Source organism: Pteropus alecto, unplaced genomic scaffold, assembly GCF_000325575.1.
Source record: "Pteropus alecto unplaced genomic scaffold, ASM32557v1 scaffold79, whole genome shotgun sequence".
Taxonomy (NCBI): domain Eukaryota; kingdom Metazoa; phylum Chordata; class Mammalia; order Chiroptera; family Pteropodidae; genus Pteropus; species Pteropus alecto.
The window spans coordinates 17,960,122-17,970,321 of NW_006494612.1; positions in this window are offsets into that span (position 1 = coordinate 17,960,122).

The following is a 10,200-nucleotide window of genomic DNA, read 5'->3' on the forward strand; positions in this document are numbered from 1 at the left end:
CAAAAAGGCCACAGCCACGCCCGTGATGGAAGATCAGTAGCCACGCTCAAAGTCCTTGCCGCACTCCCATATCCCGTACTTGGCAGAAGATTCCAAAACCGCTCGAAATCGGATGCACTGGTTTTCTGCAAAGATTTGTTCCTGGGCTCGATCAATCTCTATCAATTATTTATTTGAGCTCTTTTCTCGGGGAGACGGATGAGAACAGGCTTCCAGGCTTGACTGATGTCTCCTGATGCAGCTGCGAGGCGCTGGCGGACGGCTGCTGGGAGTTCTCTTTGTTCGTTCACTTTAATTCTCAGTCAAGCTCTCCACGCGGTGCATGACGATCCCCACCCCCAACCCAGGCGGAGTCATCAGACGTCGTTTCCACGAGTAGATAATGGTTGCCAGACCCACCGTCTCACAGACAAAGGGTTCTTGTGTTGCCTTGACTAATTTAGGGCAAACCGTGTAAATACTGGTTTACAGAGATCATTTACAGACCTGTTTGCCCTTGGTGCATTTTCCTCTCTACCAAGTTCTAGTTTCTACTGTGAATACAAGGAAAAATTTGTTAGAATCCATAATCTTAATAGTAGTGCATGTGGGTAACAGGAATCATCAAGAGTATATTTATATGATATGAGCTTAAAGAGAATTGGGGGGAAGGGGAATTCGGAATACATGCCTTTAAGACGTATACAATCCATTCTGTTCCACAGTAATAATACTTTAAAAATCAGACTGAAAAAATATTTTTTCTCTCATTTTTTTGGGGTGCGGGGGCAAGCATGAAGATCTTCCTTTTACCTCTAAGAATTCTTTAGTGAACTTGAAGATGGGAATAAAAATAAACTGCTTTAGAAAGGGCATTTTTTAAAAATTAAATTTCTCTTACATCAATATCTTGAAATAATAGTTGTTTATGCTAACATGAATTTTTGTCGTAAGATTTTATTTTCCAAGTGTAACATCTTGAATTAAAAACAAAATTAAAACAAGTTAGGAGTTTGCACACAAGCAATATCGTCACAGCAAAATAAAAAAGACGTTCAAACCCTGGTGAATAGTATCTCCAGCGATATATAAGACAATAGTTCACGACAAAATCACCCATGTATTCATCTGCTCCAAGTAGATAATAAATGCCTATTTGATGCCTGGCACTGTCCAAGGTCCTGGTTATGAAAAAATTAAATTAAATAGTCCTTGTTTGACAGGCTCAAATGTTTTGGTGAGAATTAGAATAATCTCCATATAATCTCTTGGATACTTTTGGAAGGTAAAATTGTGATATCAGTGACAACTATAATTAATAGCTCAGAGCCTGACCAGCACACAAAAACTAATTTTAAAAGAGTAAAATGTAATCACAACTTATTTAAAATTTATATCAGGCAATTTGTCATTATGTACCCAAATTTGAGTTGTGATTCTCTTAAGAAATACTAAGATCCACAGGTTTCATTCGATCAAAATGAATAAAAATAGTTTTTCAGGTTAATTTTTAAAAATAAAATGATATTATAAACAATCTAAGAACACAAAACATATCTGGTTCTGCTTCTCTAGAAACTTGTACACTGTTCAGGCATCTATGGTTCAAATTTTTCCCAAAGTAGTATTATTTATTTCAATGCAATTAATAACTATAAAAATCATAAAAATGAAGAACCGATTATCATGCAGTCAGTGTGCTTAAATGTTGCTTTATAATTTAATAATTTGCAATTTTAAGGTTGAAAACTAAAAAAATAAGTATAAGTAATATTTCAGGTACTTCTTTATTCAAGTAAATATGCTACAAGAAGAATTTTTTAATTGGAAATATATCTTGTTTATTCTTTTATTTGCTAGTTAAAATTATATATCTCCAATTAAGCAAACCCCAAAGATGATTATTCAGTGATTTGTCAGAATTTAGAAAGGCATAGATTTTACTGTGTTTTAGGAGTGGGCAGGCTCATAACCTTTTTTTAGTGTCTGTAATAATGAATCATCCACTCTAACAGTAAGATGTGAGTCTTTAATCAAGAGAAGAAAGTTAATGTCTGAAACACAAAGTCTATAAGAAAAACATAGCTTAAAATGTCTACCCTTTCATTTTCATGACTTTAACCGTGTAACTGTATCTTTATTTACATAGTTTACAGTTTGCAAGGCCCTTCCACTTCGTGTGCTCAAAATACTGTGAAGTAGATATTACCTTCTCTCCATAAAACATGGAATAACTGTGTTTCAGAGATGTTACATGACTTACTCAAGTTCAATTTAATAATCAACTTGAACTTGGATCCTCTCTTCCATTAAATCTGATTTTTATATTCTTCCTATGTGACTCCTTTTCATGGCAAGACTTTAAAAATCTGTATTTCTAAGGGTGATTTTGTATCTGTATCCTAGTCTGATCTTTTCATTTATGCATAGACTATATTTGGAGATAACACTATCACCTCAAACTCCACATGAAACTTTTCTCTCAAACTGATATTGATTTTGATTCTATTTTTCTTTTAACGAAGGTAAATAATACATTCTATGTCTATTTTTAGTGATATCATCATTTGATATATTTTTCCAATAAACACTGGTTTCTTCATTCCTTAATCTTTTCCCTTCCTTTCTATAGCCATTTTTTCCCCCAAGACATTTCCTAGACCTAACTTTTCTTTTTTATTTCCTGTGCAATCACTACCCAAATCCAAACCCTCATAATTCTGTGTTTAGACTATTGAAAATTCTTTCTATATTAGATAAGTTCTTTCTGCCAAATCCACATTACCCAGTGTTGCCAGTTTACACCTTTATTAAACTAAAATGTCCTCATGTCACTCTGCTTGCAGTCACTGCATTATTTTCAAACTCTTCTTCCTAGACTTCAAGAAACTGCACTATCTCTATCCTTTGCCAAAAGGTACTTCCTAATACTTCACCACATATACTTTCTGTCCTAATTAGATTTATTATCTCTTTTTCCCATAAGCATGTGGGGCTCATTCTGCTTGCATACTTTTCTTCTTGCCTTATTTTAATATTTGTCATATTCCCCTTCTTTTTCTGTCCAACAGCTACTCATATTCTAAGGCTCAGTTTAAGTTTCAAATCCTTCTGCCATATGATGTTATTTAAACTTTTTGAGCCTCAGTTCTTTTTACACTCACTCATTCATTCTTTTATCTATACATTTAACATGTATTGTTGAATTCATGTTATTAATAGTACCTAATTTATGTAATTATTATCATAAAATAATGAAGATAATTCTTATCACAGTACATGGACATGCAGTAATCATAACAAATGATAAGTGATAATTGTTATTTGCATGGCATTGTAAGCTATCAATAAATGTTAACTATTATTGTCACTTATTCATATTTTAAGAATATTATTACATTAGTTTGCACCAAATTCTACGATTCTTGAATCTCTATAGAACTAATAAATAATGTCATCCTGTTAGAAACACTTGGTTAGTCTTGGCTATTTTATAATTGTTCACCCAGATGGTAAATATCTTCAAATAATACTCCTGTTTCCCTCTTTAGCTCCAGTAGGAAGTTAGGCACATGGAGGCTGGTCAGTATGGGGGCTGGATTGATTGGTAGACTTTTAGCAACAGAGAAAATCTGATGTTTTCAGGTCTATTCTCTGCTTTAGGAAAGTAATTTAGCTTGAAAATGTGCCATTGTCTTGATCTTTAATGACATGTATGCACTCACAAGCCACGTTTGTTCTCTGGATTACCTTTTAGATAATAATTTATGCATCATAGACTGTGGATTGTAAACACTATGATTAATCTTTTTATCTCTGAGCAAGCTACGTTAGGATTAGCTTATTTCAGGCATCTCAATAACGTCTCTTCTACAATCTCCCAAAGTAAATGTACACATGTTATAAACTTAACATTATGACTAATTATTTAGTTTATACGATGGGTTAAGGTTGCTTTGTGAATGACAGAAATTATTACCCTACTATGGATGTTTTAGTGACTCATGGTTTTACTATTGTGTAAGTTGGCAATTGGATATTTCATAGTCAAAATTATGTTGCATTACTTCTGTAAATGCTCATAAATATTCACTCTGGTAATTTAAGCCAATGTCTAGCCACTCATTATCGCCAAAACGCTGTTGGATGTCTGATTTCAACCTAGCCCCATTTTTAATCTTATCTTAATTTTAGTGGATTGTTTTCAAGTAGTTATTATGTAAATGCTGTACACATTTACGATTATCATTAAATTTCCCCTAATATCACTAGTGTCATAATTCAGAATCATCAAATTTTTATAGCAGTGCTCTAATAATACTTTATCTCACTTACTTTAAATCTTCCTTCATCAATAATTAAAGTGCTCTAATATGAGTGCAGTAAGCTAATTCTCATTGTGCCAGACCAACAAGGATGGCATCCTAAGTTACTCTATACTTCGCTAGGAAATTCTAGTACAAATTTTCATTTTTACTACTACTTTCCTTCCACCATGCTGTCTGAAAAAAAAAAAAAGTCTAAGGGTTCTTTGCATAGACATAATCAAGTAAAGATTTCACTAACTGTAAATAAATCTGGTAGTTTTTTAATATTATTATATACTGAATATTTGTTAAGTAAAGTGCAAAGGTTATGTTTTATATTTAATTGATCCAGTTATGGAAAAAAATAAGCAAAATGCAACCTACATTTTACATTCTAATATCTTTTTTCTTATTGTTATTAAATATCAGTGAGGTTTTAATTTAATGTCTAGTCATTAAAGTTTTGAATATTATAATATGCTATGAAAAGATCAGAGTACTCTTTTATCTGACAGGGTTCTAGATTACTTTGACTTTATTCTTTACTTAGTGATATTTATTTGTGTTCACTCAAGCACACTCAATTTAAGATAATCTGAAGAGGGTTTATTTACAGTAGGATAATTTATGAGATAGAGAGAGATCAGATGTAGGAGAAACCACATGGATATTTTAGTAACCTGGTGTTATCTAACAGAGATGACCCATTACCACACTTTGTAAAAAAAATAACACACTATTGGCAATAGTATTAAATAGCTGAGGGTACAGAGTGGTCATTGGAACACTGAAAAAGAGATTTGTGTAGAGCATGCCACCTTGAAAACAGTGATTTTCTATATTGAGTGACATAGTCAGTGTAAGATGATCTCATTCTCTGTGCATCTGGCCTACTGAGACTCCATTGATTGGTCCAGTCTCCAGGCTGGAAAGCAGATCTAAAAGAGTCAAATGTAAGGTATTTAGCACAATAAGCAACGATGTTATCGATAACTTAAAGACTTTAAAATTACTATGTTTCTCACAAAGTCACATCTTTCATGTATGGTGGTGATATTAAATTCTCTGCTTTCAGAAAAAAAAATACATTTTGATTTCTTTCTCCAATACTAGTGATGAATTTTCTCTGTGAATATTTTCATTGGAATTGCATAGTAATCGATTGAAGGGATCATCACTTTTATATCAGTTTTACCCCTACATTAACATTGTACAACTTTTTATTTAATTAAATTGTCTTTCTAAATCTCAGAGTTTTTCGTTTTTTTCCAGAGAGTGTATGCACCCTTTTTTAGATGTATTTGTAAGTATTCGATAGTTTTATGCTGTTGCTAAAGGTGTCATGTTTTTAAACACATTCTAATTGTTATAGAATGACAATGGACTTCTGTATAATGATCTATATGCACACACTTTGCCACCTTTCTTCTATCGTTTCCAATATTTTTTTCTGTAGAATAATTTAAAGTAATTATATCATGTGAAAATAACATTAATTTCCTTCTTTATAATCCTTTGCCTTAATTTTTTTCTCTTATTATGGTACTGGCTAGGAACTCTGGTACAATGTTGAATAGAAATAGTTATAATGAGATATTACCAAACTAAGAATAAGTGAGAACTTTCTTATCTTGATATAATGTATTCTCAACAGTAATCCATAGAAAAAGCATACTTAATGATGATTCATTAAAAACTTTCCATTTAAATTAGAATCAAGACATGAAAGACTACTATTGCTATTTTTATTCAGTATTGTACTAGAGGATTTACAGTGAAACAATAAAAGAAAAAAATAAGTTTAAGGATTGCAATGGAAGCAAAAGTGGTCATCATGTTAGATGATATGATGATTGATATATTATCCACCAAAAAGAATCCTAAAGAATTCAGATAAATTATTGACACTAGAGTTAGGAGCTATTTCTGTGTAATAAAAGGATAAACTTATAATACATGTCATTATACCAGTAAGGAACATAAAATATTATTTAAAGATATATGTATTATTATAACAATGAAATATATGTCTATCAATCAAGCTAATAAAAATGTATATAATTTAAAGAAAATTATAAACTCTTATTTAGAAAATTAAATAAAGCCTAAATCAATTAAGAGACTGATGTTAATAAATGTCAATAGGAGGACTCAGTGTTGTAAATACATCAATTTTTCCTAATTGATTAATAGGAACTTAATAGTTCAAAGAATATTAATAAAAAGTCCACAGATTAATTTTTTGAACTTTAACAATTTGATTCTTAGTTTTATATATTAAGTGTCAGGGCCAAGAATAACCATGACACAAAGTAAGTTAATGTGCCTTACGAGATATTGATATTTAACCTTTACTACTTAGTATGCTATTGGCTCGGGGTTAGAGAAACCGAAGAAACAGATTTGGTAAGTAATAGAGGTGGCATTAAAATCACTGGAGAAATGATGGATTATTTAATAAATGGTAGTAAGACAAATGGCTAAGTCTAGGGAAACAAAAGAAATTGGATCACTATATTGGATCATAAACAAAAACCACTTGACAATTGGTTTATGACTAAAATATAAAGGGCAAATCCTTAATGCTTTAAAAATAAAGATTAGATGACTATATTTTTAATTTTTTGGTTTGGAATAACAAAAATTAAAAAATAAGATTCAAAAGTGTATATCACAAATGGGAAAGTAAGCACATTAGACTTTATTAAACATGAGTTTCTGCTCATTGAAAGATAATGAAAATATAGTGAAAAAACAAGTCACAAACTCAGAAGAGCAATTTTAAATATATAACAACAAATTAGTATCTATAATATTTCAAAGTGTTCCTACAGATCAATAAGAAAAAGATTAATAGAAAAGAATGGTGAATGGCACAAATAAGTAATCATAAAAGAGCAAACATAAATGGCCCATAAATATAGAAAATATATTTGACCTCATTAATAACAAAGAAAATATAAATAAACTTACTAAGATTACCATATCATATTTACCTTATTTTTAAAATATTAAAAAGTCTGAGAAATTTGCAGCAAGCAAAATGGATAGACCTAGAGGTTATTATGCTGAGTTGGACATTTCCCTATAAGACATCTGGATTTACCTTATTTTCTAATTGCTGTTTAGTACACTACAGTATGAATATTTTAAAATATTTTAACATATTGTTTCTAACTCTTATTACGAATAATAATGTAAAAATCCCACTTTGTACATATGCCCATGAGCACCTGTGTTTTCTGTGGCGTAGATATTCAGAAGTGAATTTCTGATTAAAATATATGTTCCTTTAAACTTTTTAAGACTTGCTTTGTTACTCTCTAAAATGTTGTTACTAATGCATTTTCTTACTAACTGCAAGAAGGCTTTTTTCTCTTTTTTTTAAAACTATCTTCTTGTTATCAGTATATTATATAAATGTTATGTATCATTTTTATTTAATATACATTTCTCTGATTATTTAATATTGAACATATTTGTATATATCATTTGTATTTGAATTGCCTCTTCACATTTTTTACTTATTTTTCTATTGGATTCAATTATTCTTACTGATTTTAGGAGATTTTATACTCTGGATACTAATTTTTTCTGTAATCTATTAATAAATATTTTCTTATTACTATCTTTTGGCTTTGACTTTATAGTGTTATGCACACATTTTTAAATTAATATACAGATGCATTTTTCAATCATATTTATAGCTGTTAGACTTTTTCTATATAACATTATAATTATATTCATAGAGATAGTAATGTGTGAGGCCACAGGTTACATATTTTTATATCCTTCTCAGTTCTTATTGCAGTGCTTCATAAATTCTCTCACTTGAATGAGAATGGTGTGGCTGGAAGAAGAAACTAAACAAAGGAAATGAGAGATAAAGATGAAGTCAAGGAAGGAGGCCATAGTGAAAGACAGCATCTTTTTATTCCAAAGTTGTTGAGTATCTTCAGCAGTTTGCCTACATTGTTAATAGAAACTCCATTTTTCCAGTTATTTAATTCAAAATCCTTGAATTGTCTTTTTCTTCTTATACACCACCTCAAGCAATCAGGAAGTCGTGTCAGCCCTAAATACAAAATAAATTCCAAATAGACTCATATATCACCACTCTTGCTGCTGTCAGTTACAGTCCAAAGGAAAATCATCACTTACCTGAAAGAATCTCCCTTTTTCTACCCTTGTTCTCTTAGGTAAGTAAAGTCCATATGGTGACCCAATTGATTTTTTCAGTTATAAGTCAAAACATATGTTGCTCTTCTGCTCAACCTTAAATTGTCTTGGCCCCTCTTCCAGAGCAAAACCCAAGGCATGTATATGACAGAACCCTACATGATCTGGATGCCTCCCTTTCCCTGCCTTGCTCTCCTCCCCCTTTCCCCTTTCACACTGGCCTCTTCGATGCTTCTGACTCACCATGGGCGCACTCATGAATCATGATTTTTGAAGTATTTTCCCCATTCTTTTAAGAATGCTCCCCACCCCAAATTGCCATTTATCTCATCTCCACACTTTGGTCTTTTTTCAAATGTCACCTTTTCTGACTATCCTAATATTCTCACTCTTTATACAAATTTGTGCCCATTCAACAATTTCTGTTCTCCCTTCTGTGCTTTATGTTTTTCTTCATAGCACTTATCTCCACCTAACATATTCTGTGTTAATTGATTTGTTTCCTGTCTACCTCCTCACTCTATAATGGCAGCTCCAAGACAGGAGAGTTTTGTTTTCTGTTTTGTTTTTGTTTTTCCTGCTCTATCCAGACAGATGACGCACTTAGAAATATTTTTATTTATTTGAATAAATGAATATTTTTATTTTTATTTATTTGATATATTAAAAAATATTTTTAATATATTCATTCATTTATTCAAATAAATAAAAATATTTTTATTTATTTGATATATTAAAAATATTTTTAATAAATATATTAAAATATTTATTAATATATCAAATAAATAAAAATATTTTATTTATTTGAATAAATGAATGAATAAATAAAAAAATAAATACATGAATAAATCAGAAATAATTTCCTGGAGGTTTCAAATGCCAAAACAGAGTTTTGCTTTGAGATGAAAAGCAACAGAGATACTCTGTGGATACTTGAAGAAGGGAGTAGAGGTTACCTGAGGTCAGAGAGAGGAAAAAAATCTGAGGAAGACAAAGAGGGTAAGGGAGGAAATGCTCTAATCCAGTATGAAGTCATTGGAATCTGTTTTAAGAAAATAGTAATGGAAGTGTAGAAAAAGTAATGAATTTAAATAGGACAAAAATTGCATTGGCTGAATTAAGTATAGTGGGTGGAGGAAAGTGACATTTCATAGACATTCTTAATATTGTCATTTTAGAGATCTAGACACTGTTGGGCAACTCCTAAAAAGGGAAAAAGTGGAAGAAATGGAAATAGGGCTATGACTTATCGATAGTTTTTTTTTTTTTTAAACTCTTTACCTTGTTCACCCAGGCCCCCATCCCCCTTCTATCTGGCAATCATCAGTTGTTCTTTCTATCTGTGAGCCTATTTCTGTTTTGTTCTGTTTATTTATTTTGTTCTTTAGATTCCACATATTAAGTGGAAACATATGTTACTTGTCTTTTTCTGTCTGACTTACTTCACTTAGCATAATATCCTGTAGGTCTGCCCATGTTGTTGAAAATGGTAAGATTTCAACTTTGTTTTAGCTGAGTATTATTTCATTATATATATATGTACCATTATTGCAATGATGTAAAGAAGGATGAAAGAAAACAAAATTTTTAGTTATAAAAAGACTTTTTTTTTCAAACCATGTTTTACTTCTTTTTGTTTTATATTGTTCCTCTACATACCTGACAACTGAAATTTGACCGGAATAGTAATCAGCAGAGGAGTGATTCTGTACTGCTCTAAATTAATTTAGGGTAT